At 35.9% G+C, this 13,832-nt stretch overlaps 11 non-coding genes across 11 annotated transcripts; all 11 read left to right on the top strand.

Moving 5' to 3' along the window:
* The first annotated feature begins 675 nt into the window (after positions 1-675).
* TRNAR-UCU (transfer RNA arginine (anticodon UCU)) lies at positions 676-761 on the top strand. The gene is given in 2 exon segments: positions 676-712; positions 726-761. It is a non-coding gene; the product is annotated as a tRNA-Arg (tRNA).
* An 886-nt stretch (positions 762-1,647) lies between these two features.
* Positions 1,648-1,733, top strand: TRNAR-UCU (transfer RNA arginine (anticodon UCU)). The gene is given in 2 exon segments: positions 1,648-1,684; positions 1,698-1,733. It is a non-coding gene; the product is annotated as a tRNA-Arg (tRNA).
* Positions 1,734-2,133: 400 nt separating this feature from the next.
* TRNAR-UCU (transfer RNA arginine (anticodon UCU)) lies at positions 2,134-2,219 on the top strand. The gene is given in 2 exon segments: positions 2,134-2,170; positions 2,184-2,219. It is a non-coding gene; the product is annotated as a tRNA-Arg (tRNA).
* An 886-nt stretch (positions 2,220-3,105) lies between these two features.
* Positions 3,106-3,191, top strand: TRNAR-UCU (transfer RNA arginine (anticodon UCU)). Its single transcript is given in 2 exon segments — positions 3,106-3,142; positions 3,156-3,191. It is a non-coding gene; the product is annotated as a tRNA-Arg (tRNA).
* Positions 3,192-3,591: 400 nt separating this feature from the next.
* On the top strand, positions 3,592-3,677 carry TRNAR-UCU (transfer RNA arginine (anticodon UCU)). Its single transcript is given in 2 exon segments — positions 3,592-3,628; positions 3,642-3,677. It is a non-coding gene; the product is annotated as a tRNA-Arg (tRNA).
* An 898-nt stretch (positions 3,678-4,575) lies between these two features.
* Positions 4,576-4,661, top strand: TRNAR-UCU (transfer RNA arginine (anticodon UCU)). Its single transcript is given in 2 exon segments — positions 4,576-4,612; positions 4,626-4,661. It is a non-coding gene; the product is annotated as a tRNA-Arg (tRNA).
* Positions 4,662-7,974: 3,313 nt separating this feature from the next.
* Positions 7,975-8,060, top strand: TRNAR-UCU (transfer RNA arginine (anticodon UCU)). Its single transcript is given in 2 exon segments — positions 7,975-8,011; positions 8,025-8,060. It is a non-coding gene; the product is annotated as a tRNA-Arg (tRNA).
* Positions 8,061-8,460: 400 nt separating this feature from the next.
* Positions 8,461-8,546, top strand: TRNAR-UCU (transfer RNA arginine (anticodon UCU)). The gene is given in 2 exon segments: positions 8,461-8,497; positions 8,511-8,546. It is a non-coding gene; the product is annotated as a tRNA-Arg (tRNA).
* A 3,313-nt stretch (positions 8,547-11,859) lies between these two features.
* On the top strand, positions 11,860-11,945 carry TRNAR-UCU (transfer RNA arginine (anticodon UCU)). The gene is given in 2 exon segments: positions 11,860-11,896; positions 11,910-11,945. It is a non-coding gene; the product is annotated as a tRNA-Arg (tRNA).
* An 880-nt stretch (positions 11,946-12,825) lies between these two features.
* On the top strand, positions 12,826-12,911 carry TRNAR-UCU (transfer RNA arginine (anticodon UCU)). The gene is given in 2 exon segments: positions 12,826-12,862; positions 12,876-12,911. It is a non-coding gene; the product is annotated as a tRNA-Arg (tRNA).
* A 400-nt stretch (positions 12,912-13,311) lies between these two features.
* TRNAR-UCU (transfer RNA arginine (anticodon UCU)) lies at positions 13,312-13,397 on the top strand. Its single transcript is given in 2 exon segments — positions 13,312-13,348; positions 13,362-13,397. It is a non-coding gene; the product is annotated as a tRNA-Arg (tRNA).
* The last annotated feature ends 435 nt before the right edge of the window (positions 13,398-13,832 follow it).

Below are 13,832 nucleotides of genomic sequence, written 5' to 3' on the forward strand. Positions count from 1 at the left end.
GTTCATGTCTATCTGTTATCAATATATAGAAACCACGAAGTGGCAAGAACAATTTAAAGCTGAGCTATTTTTGAGTATCTCTAAAAGATAGCCCCAATGATGATTTTTTTAGTATTCCTTAACTTAAAAAAGCAAGACACATTAAGACTTTAGCTGGGCACATTTTTTACTAGCATGTGGTATGATATAGGCTCTGTGGCGCAATGGATAGTGCATTGGACTTCTAGAGCTATATAGCAACTCAAAGGTTGTGGGTTTGAGTCCCACCAGAGTCATGTGTTTTTGGGTAACATGTAATTACTTTTCAGATGTTAGAATGAGGCAAAAGGAAATACTGCACAGTAACAGGCTTTATGGTTAAGGGCTTAGAGTGGTCTTTAATAAAAACATTTCTGGCCCCTAATTTGTTAGTGTAAGTTATTGGAACCACCTTTTTTTGTGGACTCTTAAGACAACGATTTTTGCATCCAATTTTGAAAATGCTCTGTTCATGTCTATCTGTTATCAATATATAGAAACCACGAAGTGTCAAGAACAATTTAAAGCTGAGCTATTTTTGAGTATCTCTAAAGGATAGCCCCAATGATGATTTTTTTAGTATTCCTTAACTTAAAAAAACAAGACACATTAAGACTTTAGCTGGGCACATTTTTTACTAGCATGTGGGATGATATAGGCTCTGTGGCGCAATGGATAGCACATTGGACTTCTAGAGCTATATAGCAATTCAAAGGTTGTGGGTTCGAGTCCCACCAGAGTTGTGTGTTTTTGGGTAACATGTAATTACTTTTCAGATGTTAGAATGAGGCAAAAGGAAATACTGCACAGTAACAGGCTTTATGGTTAACGGCTTAGAGTGGTCTTTAATAAAAACATTTCTGGCCCCTAATTTGTTAGTGTAAGTTATTGGAACCACCTTTTTTTGTGGACTCTTAAGACAACGATTTTTGCATCCAATTTTGAAAATGCTCTGTTCATGTCTATCTGTTATCAATATATAGAAACCACGAAGTGTCAAGAACAATTTAAAGCTGAGCTATTTTTGAGTATCTCTAAAGGATAGCCACAATGATGATTTTTGTAGTATTCCTTAACTTAAAAAAGCAAGACACATTAAGACTTTAGCTGGGCACATTTTTTACTAGCATGTGGTATGATATAGGCTCTGTGGCGCAATGGATAGCGCATTGGACTTCTAGAGCTATATAGCAACTTAAAGGTTGTGGGTTTGAGTCCCACCAGAGTCATGTGTTTTTGGGTAACATGTAATTACTTTTCAGATGTTAGAATGAGGCAAAAGGAAATACTGCACAGTAACAGGCTTTATGGTTAAGGGCTTAGAGTGGTCTTTAATAAAAACATTTCTGGCCCCTAATTTGTTAGTGTAAGTTATTGGAACCACCTTTTTTTGTGGACTCTTAAGACAACGATTTTTGCATCCAATTTTGAAATTGCTCTGTTCATGTCTATCTGTTATCAATATATAGAAACCACGAAGTGTCAAGAACAATTTAAAGCTGAGCTATTTTTGAGTATCTCTAAAGGATAGCCCCAATGATGATTTTTTTAGTATTCCTTAACTTAAAAAAGCAAGACACATTAAGACTTTAGCTGGGCACATTTTTTACTAGCATGTGGGATGATATAGGCTCTGTGGCGTAATGGATAGCGCATTGGACTTCTAGGGCTATATAGCAATTCAAAGGTTGTGGGTTCGAGTCCCACCAGAGTTGTGTGTTTTTGGGTAACATGTAATTACTTTTCAGATGTTAGAATGAGGCAAAAGGAAATACTGCACAGTAACAGGCTTTATGGTTAAGGGCTTAGAGTGGTCTTTAATAAAAACATTTCAGGCCCCTAATTTGTTAGTGTAAGTTATTGGAACCACCTTTTTTTGTGTACTCTTAAGACAACGATTTTTGCATCCAATTTTGAAAATGCTCTGTTCATGTCTATCTGTTATCAATATATAGAAACCACGAAGTGTCAAGAACAATTTAAAGCTGAGCTATTTTTGAGTATCTCTAAAGGATAGCCCCAATGATGATTTTTTTAGTATTCCTTAACTTAAAAAAACAAGACACATTAAGACTTTAGCTGGGCACATTTTTTACTAGCATGTGGGATGATATAGGCTCTGTGGCGCAATGGATAGCACATTGGACTTCTAGAGCTATATAGCAATTCAAAGGTTGTGGGTTCGAGTCCCACCAGAGTCGTGTGTTTTTGGGTAACATGTAATTACTTTTCAGATGTTAGAATGAGGCAAAAGGAAATACTGCACAGTAACAGGCTTTATGGTTAACGGCTTAGAGTGGTCTTTAATAAAAACATTTCTGGCCCCTAATTTGTTAGTGTAAGTTATTGGAACCACCTTTTTTTGTGGACTCTTAAGACAACGATTTTTGCATCCAATTTTGAAAATGCTCTGTTCATGTCTATCTGTTATCAATATATAGAAACCACGAAGTGGCAAGAACAATTTAAAGCTGAGCTATTTTTGAGTATCTCTAAAAGATAGCCCCAATGATGATTTTTTTAGTATTCCTTAACTTAAAAAAGCAAGACACATTAAGACTTTAGCTGGGCACATTTTTTACTAGCATGAGGGATGATATAGGCTCTGTGGCGCAATGGATAGCACATTGGACTTCTAGAGCTATATAGCAATTCAAAGGTTGTGGGTTCGAGTCCCACCACAGTCGTGTGTTTTTGGGTAACATGTAATTACTTTTCAGATGTTAGAATGAGGCAAAAGGAAATACTGCACAGTAACAGGCTTTATGGTTAAGGGCTTAGAGTGGTCTTTATTAAAAACATTTCTGGCCCCTAATTTGTTAGTGTAAGTTATTGGAACCACCTTTTTTTGTGGACTCTTAAGACAACGATTTTTGCATCCAATTTTGAAAATGCTCTGTTCATGTCTATCTGTTATCAATATATAGAAACCACGAAGTGTGAAGAACAATTTAAAGCTGAGCTATTTTTGAGTATCTCTAAAGGATAGCCCCAATGATGATTTTTTTAGTATTCCTTAACTTAAAAAAGCAAGACACATTAAGACTTTAGCTGGGCACATTTTTTACTACCATGTGGGATGATATAGGCTCTGTGGCGCAATGGATAGCGCATTGGACTTCTAGAGCTATATAGCAATTCAAAGGTTGTGGGTTCGAGTCCCACCAGAGTCGTTTGTTTTTGGGTAACATGTAATTACTTTTCAGATGTTAGAATGAGGCAAAAGGAAATACTGCACAGTAACAGGCTTTATGGTTAAGGGCTTAGAGTGGTCTTTAATAAAAACATTTCTGGCCCCTAATTTGTTAGTGTAAGTTATTGGAACCACCTTTATTTGTGGACTCTTAAGACAACGATTTTTGCATCCATTTTTGAAAATGCTCTGTTCATGTCTATCTGTTATCAATATATAGAAACCACGAAGTGTCAAGAACAATTTAAAGCTGAGCTATTTTTGAGTATCTCTAAAGGATAGCCACAATGATGATTTTTGTAGTATTCCTTAACTTAAAAAAGCAAGACACATTAAGACTTTAGCTGGGCACATTTTTTACTAGCATGTGGTATGATATAGGCTCTGTGGCGCAATGGATAGCGCATTGGACTTCTAGAGCTATATAGCAACTCAAAGGTTGTGGGTTTGAGTCCCACCAGAGTCGTGTGTTTTTGGGTAACATGTAATTACTTTTCAGATGTTAGAATGAGGCAAAAGGAAATACTGCACAGTAACAGGCTTTATGGTTAAGGGCTTAGAGTGGTCTTTAATAAAAACATTTCAGGCCCCTAATTTGTTAGTGTAAGTTATTGGAACCACCATTTTTCGTGGACTCTTAAGACAACGATTTTTGCATCCAATTTTGAAAATGCTCTGTTCATGTCTATCTGTTATCAATATATAGAAACCACGAAGTGGCAAGAACAATTTAAAGCTGAGCTATTTTTGAGTATGTCTAAAAGATAGACCCAATGATGATTTACTTAGTATTCCTTAACTTAAAAAAGCAAGACACATTAAGACTTTAGCTGGGCACATTTTTTACTAACATTTGGGATGATATAGGCTCTGTGGCGCAATGGATAGCGCAATGGATAGCGCATTGGACTTCTAGAGCTATATAGCAATTCAAAGGTTGTGGGTTCGAGTCCCACCACAGTCGTGTGTTTTTGGGTAACATGTAATTACTTTTCAGATGTTAGAATGAGGCAAAAGGAAATACTGCACAGTAACAGGCTTTATGGTTAAGGGCTTAGAGTGGTCTTTATTAAAAACATTTCTGGCCCCTAATTTGTTAGTGTAAGTTATTGGAACCACCTTTTTTTGTGGACTCTTAAGACAACGATTTTTGCATCCAATTTTGAAAATACTCTGTTCATGTCTATCTGTTATCAATATATAGAAACCACGAAGTGTCAAGAACAATTTAAAGTTGAGCTATTTTTGAGTATGTCTAAAAGATAGACCCAATGATGATTTTTTTAGTATTCCTTAACTTAAAAAAGCAAGACACATTAAGACTTTAGCTGGGCACATTTTTTACTAGCATGTGGGATGATATAGGCTCTGTGGCGCAATGGATAGCGCATTGGACTTCTAGAGCTATATAGCAATTCAAAGGTTGTGGGTTCGAGTCCCACCAGTGTCATGTGTTTTTGGGTAACATGTAATTACTTTTCAGATGTTAGAATGAGGCAAAAGGAAATACTGCACAGTAACAGGCTTTATGGTTAAGGGCTTAGAGTGGTCTTTAATAAAAACATTTCTGGCCCCTAATTTGTTAGTGTAAGTTATTGGAACCACCTTTTTTTGTGGACTCTTAAGACAACGATTTTTGCATCCAATTTTGAAAATGCTCTGTTCATGTCTATCTGTTATCAATATATAGAAACCACGAAGTGTCAAGAACAATTTAAAGCTGAGCTATTTTTGAGTATCTCTAAAGGATAGCCCCAATGATGATTTTTTTTGTATTCCTTAACTTAAAAAAGCAAGACACATTAAGACTTTAGCTGGGCACATTTTTTACTAGCATGTGGGATGATATAGGCTCTGTGGCACAATGGATAGTGCATTGGACTTCTAGAGCTATATAGCAGTTCAAAGGTTGTGGGTTCGAGTCCCACCAGTGTTGTGTGTTTTTGGGTAACATGTAATTACTTTTCAGATGTTAGAATGAGGCAAAAGGAAATACTGCACAGTAACAGGCTTTATGGTTAAGGGCTTAGAGTGGTCTTTAATAAAAACATTTCTGGCCCCTAATTTGTTAGTGTAAGTTATTGGAACCACCTTTTTTTGTGGACTCTTAAGACAACGATTTTTGCATCCAATTTTGAAAATGCTCTGTTCATGTCTATCTGTTATCAATATATAGAAACCACGAAGTGTCAAGAACAATTTAAAGCTGAGCTATTTTTGAGTATCTCTAAAGGATAGCCCCAATGATGATTTTTTTTGTATTCCTTAACTTAAAAAAGCAAGACACATTAAGACTTTAGCTGGGCACATTTTTTACTAGCATGTGGGATGATATAGGCTCTGTGGCGCAATGGATAGCACATTGGACTTCTAGAGCTATATAGCAATTCAAAGGTTGTGGGTTCGAGTCCCACCAGTGTTGTGTGTTTTTGGGTAACATGTAATTACTTTTCAGATGTTAGAATGAGGCAAAAAGGAATAATGCACAGTAACAGGCTTTATGGTTAAGGGCTTAGAGTGGTCTTTAATAAAAACATTTCTGGCCCCTAATTTTTTAGTGTAAGTTATTGGAACCACCTTTTTTGTGGACTCTTAAGACAACGATTTTTGCATCCAATTTTGAAAATGCTCTGTTCATGTCTATCTGTTATCAATATATAGAAACCACGAAGTGTCAAGAACAATTTAAAGCTGAGCTATTTTTGAGTATGTCTAAAAGATAGACCCAATGATGATTTTTTTAGTATTCTTAACTTAAAAAAGCAAGACACATTAAGACTTTAGCTGGGCACATTTTTTATTAGCATCTGGGATGATATTGGCTCCGTGGCGCAATGGCTAGCGCATTGGACTTCTAGAGCTATATAGCAATTCAAAGGTTGTGGGTTCGTTACTCACCAGAGTTGTGTGATTTTGGGTAACATGTAATTACTTTTCAGATGTTAGAATGAGGCGAAAGGAAATACTGCACAGTAACAGGCTTTATGGTTAAGGGCTTAGAGTGGTCTTTAATAAAAACATTTCTGGACCCTAATTTGTTAGTGTAAGTTATTGGAACCATCTCTTTTTGTGGACTCTTAAGACAACGATTTTTGCATCCAATTTTGAAAATGCTCTGTTCATGTATATCTGTTATCAATATATAGAAACCACGAAGTGTCAAGAACAATTAAAAGCTGAGCTATTTTTGAGTATCTCTAAAGGATAGCCCCAATGACGATTTTTTTAGTATTCTTAACTTAAAAAAGCAAGACACATTAAGACTTTAGCTGGGCACATTTTTTACTAGCATGTGGGATGATATTGGCTCCGTGGCACAATGGATAGCGCATTGGACTTCTAGAGCTATATAGCAATTCAAAGGTTGTGGGTTCGTTACTCACCAGAGTTGTGTGATTTTGGGTAACATGTAATTACTTTTCAGATGTTAGAATGAGGCGAAAGGAAATACTGCACAGTAACAGGCTTTATGGTTAAGGGCTTAGAGTGGTCTTTAATAAAAACATTTCTGGCTCCTAATTTGTTAGTGTAAGTTATTGGAACCATCTTTTTTTGTGGACTCTTAAGACAACGATTTTTGCATCCAATTTTGAAAATGCTCTGTTCATGTCTATCTATTATCAATATATAGAAACCACGAAGTGTCAAGAACAATTTAAAGCTGAGCTATTTTTGAGTATGTCTAAAAGATAGACCCAATGATGATTTTTTTAGTATTCTTAACTTAAAAAAGCAAGACACATTAAGACTTTAGCTGGGCACATTTTTTACTAGCATGTGGGATGATATAGTCTCTGTGGCGCAATGGATAGTGCATTGGACTTCTAGAGCTATATAGCAATTCAAAGGTTGTGGGTTTGAGTCCCACCAGAGTCGTGTGTTTTTGGGTAACATGTAATTACTTTTCAGATGTTAGAATGAGGCAAAAGGAAATACTGCACAGTAACAGGCTTTATGGTTAAGGGCTTAGAGTGGTCTTTAATAAAAAAAATTCTGGCCCCTAATTTGTTAGTGTAAGTTATTGGAACCATCTCTTTTTGTGGACTCTTAAGACAACGATTTTTGCATCCAATTTTGAAAATGCTCTGTTCATGTATATCTGTTATCAATATATAGAAACCACGAAGTGTCAAGAACAATTAAAAGCTGAGCTATTTTTGAGTATCTCTAAAGGATAGCCCCAATGATGATTTTTTTAGTATTCCTTAACTTAAAAAAGCAAGACACATTAAGACTTTAGCTGGGCACATTTTTTACTAGCATGTGGGATGATATAGGCTCTGTGGCGCAATGGATAGCGCATTAGACTTCTAGAGCTATATAGCAATTCAAAGGTTGTGGGTTCGTTACCCACCAGTGTTGTGTGATTTTGGGTAACATGTAATTACTTTTCAGATGTTAGAATGAGGCGAAAGGAAATACTGCACAGTAACAGGCCTTATGGTTAAGGGCTTAGAGTGGTATTTAATAAAAACATTTCTGGCTCCTAATTTGTTAGTGTAAGTTATTGGAATCATCTTTTTTTTGTGGACTCTTAAGACAACGATTTTTGCATCCAATTTTGAAAATGCTCTGTTCATGTCTATCTGTTATCAATATATAGAAACCACGAAGTGTCAAGAACAATTTAAAGCTGAGCTATTTTTGAGTATGTCTAAAAGATAGCCCCAATGATGATTTTTTTAGTATTCCTTAACTTAAAAAAGCAAGACACATTAAGACTTTAGCTGGGCACATTTTTTACTAGCATGTGGGATGATATAGGCTCTGTGGCGCAATGGATAGCGCATTGGACTTCTAGAGCTATATAGCAATTCAAAGGTTGTGGGTTCGAGTCCCACCAGAGTCGTTTGTTTTTGGGTAACATGTAATTACTTTTCAGATGTTAGAATGAGGCAAAAGGAAATACTGCACAGTAACAGGCTTTATGGTTAAGGGCTTAGAGTGGTCTTTATTAAAAACATTTCTGGCCCCTAATTTGTTAGTGTAAGTTATTGGAACCACCTTTTTTTGTGGACTCTTAAGACAACGATTTTTGCATCCAATTTTGAAAATACTCTGTTCATGTCTATCTGTTATCAATATATAGAAACCACGAAGTGTCAAGAACAATTTAAAGTTGAGCTATTTTTGAGTATGTCTAAAAGATAGACCCAATGATGATTTTTTTAGTATTCCTTAACTTAAAAAAGCAAGACACATTAAGACTTTAGCTGGGCACATTTTTTACTAGCATGTGGGATGATATAGGCTCTGTGGCGCAATGGATAGCGCATTGGACTTCTAGAGCTATATAGCAATTCAAAGGTTGTGGGTTCGAGTCCCACCAGTGTCATGTGTTTTTGGGTAACATGTAATTACTTTTCAGATGTTAGAATGAGGCAAAAGGAAATACTGCACAGTAACAGGCTTTATGGTTAAGGGCTTAGAGTGGTCTTTAATAAAAACATTTCTGGCCCCTAATTTGTTAGTGTAAGTTATTGGAACCACCTTTTTTTGTGGACTCTTAAGACAACGATTTTTGCATCCAATTTTGAAAATGCTCTGTTCATGTCTATCTGTTATCAATATATAGAAACCACGAAGTGTCAAGAACAATTTAAAGCTGAGCTATTTTTGAGTATCTCTAAAGGATAGCCCCAATGATGATTTTTTTTGTATTCCTTAACTTAAAAAAGCAAGACACATTAAGACTTTAGCTGGGCACATTTTTTACTAGCATGTGGGATGATATAGGCTCTGTGGCGCAATGGATAGTGCATTGGACTTCTAGAGCTATATAGCAGTTCAAAGGTTGTGGGTTCGAGTCCCACCAGTGTTGTGTGTTTTTGGGTAACATGTAATTACTTTTCAGATGTTAGAATGAGGCAAAAGGAAATACTGCACAGTAACAGGCTTTATGGTTAAGGGCTTAGAGTGGTCTTTAATAAAAACATTTCTGGCCCCTAATTTGTTAGTGTAAGTTATTGGAACCACCTTTTTTTGTGGACTCTTAAGACAACGATTTTTGCATCCAATTTTGAAAATGCTCTGTTCATGTCTATCTGTTATCAATATATAGAAACCACGAAGTGTCAAGAACAATTTAAAGCTGAGCTATTTTTGAGTATCTCTAAAGGATAGCCCCAATGATGATTTTTTTTGTATTCCTTAACTTAAAAAAGCAAGACACATTAAGACTTTAGCTGGGCACATTTTTTACTAGCATGTGGGATGATATAGGCTCTGTGGCGCAATGGATAGCACATTGGACTTCTAGAGCTATATAGCAATTCAAAGGTTGTGGGTTCGAGTCCCACCAGTGTTGTGTGTTTTTGGGTAACATGTAATTACTTTTCAGATGTTAGAATGAGGCAAAAAGGAATAATGCACAGTAACAGGCTTTATGGTTAAGGGCTTAGAGTGGTCTTTAATAAAAACATTTCTGGCCCCTAATTTTTTAGTGTAAGTTATTGGAACCACCTTTTTTGTGGACTCTTAAGACAACGATTTTTGCATCCAATTTTGAAAATGCTCTGTTCATGTCTATCTGTTATCAATATATAGAAACCACGAAGTGTCAAGAACAATTTAAAGCTGAGCTATTTTTGAGTATGTCTAAAAGATAGACCCAATGATGATTTTTTTAGTATTCTTAACTTAAAAAAGCAAGACACATTAAGACTTTAGCTGGGCACATTTTTTATTAGCATCTGGGATGATATTGGCTCCGTGGCGCAATGGCTAGCGCATTGGACTTCTAGAGCTATATAGCAATTCAAAGGTTGTGGGTTCGTTACTCACCAGAGTTGTGTGATTTTGGGTAACATGTAATTACTTTTCAGATGTTAGAATGAGGCGAAAGGAAATACTGCACAGTAACAGGCTTTATGGTTAAGGGCTTAGAGTGGTCTTTAATAAAAACATTTCTGGACCCTAATTTGTTAGTGTAAGTTATTGGAACCATCTCTTTTTGTGGACTCTTAAGACAACGATTTTTGCATCCAATTTTGAAAATGCTCTGTTCATGTATATCTGTTATCAATATATAGAAACCACGAAGTGTCAAGAACAATTAAAAGCTGAGCTATTTTTGAGTATCTCTAAAGGATAGCCCCAATGACGATTTTTTTAGTATTCTTAACTTAAAAAAGCAAGACACATTAAGACTTTAGCTGGGCACATTTTTTACTAGCATGTGGGATGATATTGGCTCCGTGGCACAATGGATAGCGCATTGGACTTCTAGAGCTATATAGCAATTCAAAGGTTGTGGGTTCGTTACTCACCAGAGTTGTGTGATTTTGGGTAACATGTAATTACTTTTCAGATGTTAGAATGAGGCGAAAGGAAATACTGCACAGTAACAGGCTTTATGGTTAAGGGCTTAGAGTGGTCTTTAATAAAAACATTTCTGGCTCCTAATTTGTTAGTGTAAGTTATTGGAACCATCTTTTTTTGTGGACTCTTAAGACAACGATTTTTGCATCCAATTTTGAAAATGCTCTGTTCATGTCTATCTATTATCAATATATAGAAACCACGAAGTGTCAAGAACAATTTAAAGCTGAGCTATTTTTGAGTATGTCTAAAAGATAGACCCAATGATGATTTTTTTAGTATTCTTAACTTAAAAAAGCAAGACACATTAAGACTTTAGCTGGGCACATTTTTTACTAGCATGTGGGATGATATAGTCTCTGTGGCGCAATGGATAGTGCATTGGACTTCTAGAGCTATATAGCAATTCAAAGGTTGTGGGTTTGAGTCCCACCAGAGTCGTGTGTTTTTGGGTAACATGTAATTACTTTTCAGATGTTAGAATGAGGCAAAAGGAAATACTGCACAGTAACAGGCTTTATGGTTAAGGGCTTAGAGTGGTCTTTAATAAAAAAATTTCTGGCCCCTAATTTGTTAGTGTAAGTTATTGGAACCATCTCTTTTTGTGGACTCTTAAGACAACGATTTTTGCATCCAATTTTGAAAATGCTCTGTTCATGTATATCTGTTATCAATATATAGAAACCACGAAGTGTCAAGAACAATTAAAAGCTGAGCTATTTTTGAGTATCTCTAAAGGATAGCCCCAATGATGATTTTTTTAGTATTCCTTAACTTAAAAAAGCAAGACACATTAAGACTTTAGCTGGGCACATTTTTTACTAGCATGTGGGATGATATAGGCTCTGTGGCGCAATGGATAGCGCATTAGACTTCTAGAGCTATATAGCAATTCAAAGGTTGTGGGTTCGTTACCCACCAGTGTTGTGTGATTTTGGGTAACATGTAATTACTTTTCAGATGTTAGAATGAGGCGAAAGGAAATACTGCACAGTAACAGGCCTTATGGTTAAGGGCTTAGAGTGGTATTTAATAAAAACATTTCTGGCTCCTAATTTGTTAGTGTAAGTTATTGGAATCATCTTTTTTTTGTGGACTCTTAAGACAACGATTTTTGCATCCAATTTTGAAAATGCTCTGTTCATGTCTATCTGTTATCAATATATAGAAACCACGAAGTGTCAAGAACAATTTAAAGCTGAGCTATTTTTGAGTATGTCTAAAAGATAGCCCCAATGATGATTTTTTTAGTATTCCTTAACTTAAAAAAGCAAGACACATTAAGACTTTAGCTGGGCACATTTTTTACTAGCATGTGGGATGATATAGGCTCTGTGGCGCAATGGATAGCGCATTGGACTTCTAGAGCTATATAGCAATTCAAAGGTTGTGGGTTCGAGTCCCACCAGAGTCGTGTGTTTTTGGGTAACATGTAATTACTTTTCAGATGTTAGAATGAGGCAAAAGGAAATACTGCACAGTAACCGGCTTTATGGTTAAGGGCTTAGAGTGGTCTTTAATAAAAACATTTCTGGCCCCTAATTTGTTAGTGTAAGTTATTGGAACCACCTTTTTTTGTGGACTCTTAAGACAACGATTTTTGCATCCAATTTTGAAAATGCTCTGTTCATGTCTATCTGTTATCAATATATAGAAACCACGAAGTGTCAAGAACAATTTAAAGCTGAGCTATTTTTGAGTATCTCTAAAAGATAGCTCCAATGATGATTTTTTTAGTATTCCTTAACTTAAAAAAGCAAGACACATTAAGACTTTAGCTGGGCACATTTTTTACTAGCATGTGGGATGATATAGGCTCTGTGGCGCAATGGATATTGGACTTCTAGAGCTATATAGCAATTCAAAGGTTGTGGGTTCGAGTCCCACCAGTGTCGTGTGTTTTTGGGTAACATGTAATTACTTTTCAGATGTTAGAATGAGGCAAAAGGAAATACTGCACAGTAACAGGCTTTATGGTAAAGGGCTTAGAGTGGTCTTTAATAAAAACATTTCTGGCCCCTAATTTTTTAGTGTAAGTTATTGGAACCACCTTTTTTGTGGACTCTTAAGACAACGATTTTTGCATCCAATTTTGAAAATGCTCTGTTCATGTCTATCTGTTATCAATATATAGAAACCACGAAGTGTCAAGAACAATTAAAAGCTGAGCTATTTTTGAGTATCTCTAAAGGATAGCCCCAATGATGATTTTTTTAGTATTCCTTAACTTAAAAAAGCAAGACACATTAAGACTTTAGCTGGGCACATTTTTTACTAGCATGAGGGTTGATATAGGCTCTGTGGCGCAATGGATAGCACATTGGACTTCTAGAGCTATATAGCAATTCAAAGGTTGTGGGTTCGAGTCCCACCAGAGTCGTGTGTTTATGGGTAAATTGTAATTACTTTTCAGATGTTAGAATGAGGCAAAAGGAAATACTGCACAGTAACAGGCTTTATGGTTAAGGGCTTAGAGTGGTCTTTAATAAAAACATTTCTGGCCCCTAATTTGTTAGTGTAAGTTATTGGAACCACCTTTTTTTGTGGACTCTTAAGACAACGATTTTTGCATCCAATTTTGAAAATGCTCTGTTCATGTCTATCTGTTATCAATATATAGAAACCACGAAGTGTCAAGAACAATTTAAAGCTGAGCTATTTTTGAGTATCTCTAAAGGATAGCCCCAATGATGATTTTTTTTGTATTCCTTAACTTAAAAAAGCAGGACACATTAAGACTTTAGCTGGGCACATTTTTTACTAGCATGTGGGATGATATAGGCTCTGTGGCGCAATGGTTAGCGCATTGGACTTCTAGAGCTATATAGCAATTCAAAGGTTGTGGGTTTGAGTCCCACCAGAGTCGTGTGTTTTTGGGTAACATGTAATTACTTTTCAGATGTTAGAATGAGGCAAAAGGAAATACTGCACAGTAACAGGCTTTATGGTTAAGGGCTTAGAGTGGTCTTTAATAAAAACATTTCTGGCCCCTAATTTGTTAGTGTAAGTTATTGGAACCACCTTTTTTTGTGGACTCTTAAGACAACGATTTTTGCATCCAATTTTGAAAATGCTCTGTTCATGTCTATCTGTTATCAATATATAGAAACCACGAAGTGTCAAGAACAATTTAAAGCTGAGCTATTTTTGAGTATCTCTAAAGGATAGCCCCAATGATGATTTTTTTTGTATTCCTTAACTTAAAAAAGCAAGACACATTAAGACTTTAGCTGGGCACATTTTTTACTAGCATGTGGGATGATATATTCTCTTTGGCGCAATGGATAGCACATTGGACTTC

Source organism: Rhinoderma darwinii, chromosome 4 (assembly GCF_050947455.1).
Source record: "Rhinoderma darwinii isolate aRhiDar2 chromosome 4, aRhiDar2.hap1, whole genome shotgun sequence".
Taxonomy (NCBI): Eukaryota; Metazoa; Chordata; class Amphibia; order Anura; family Rhinodermatidae; genus Rhinoderma; species Rhinoderma darwinii.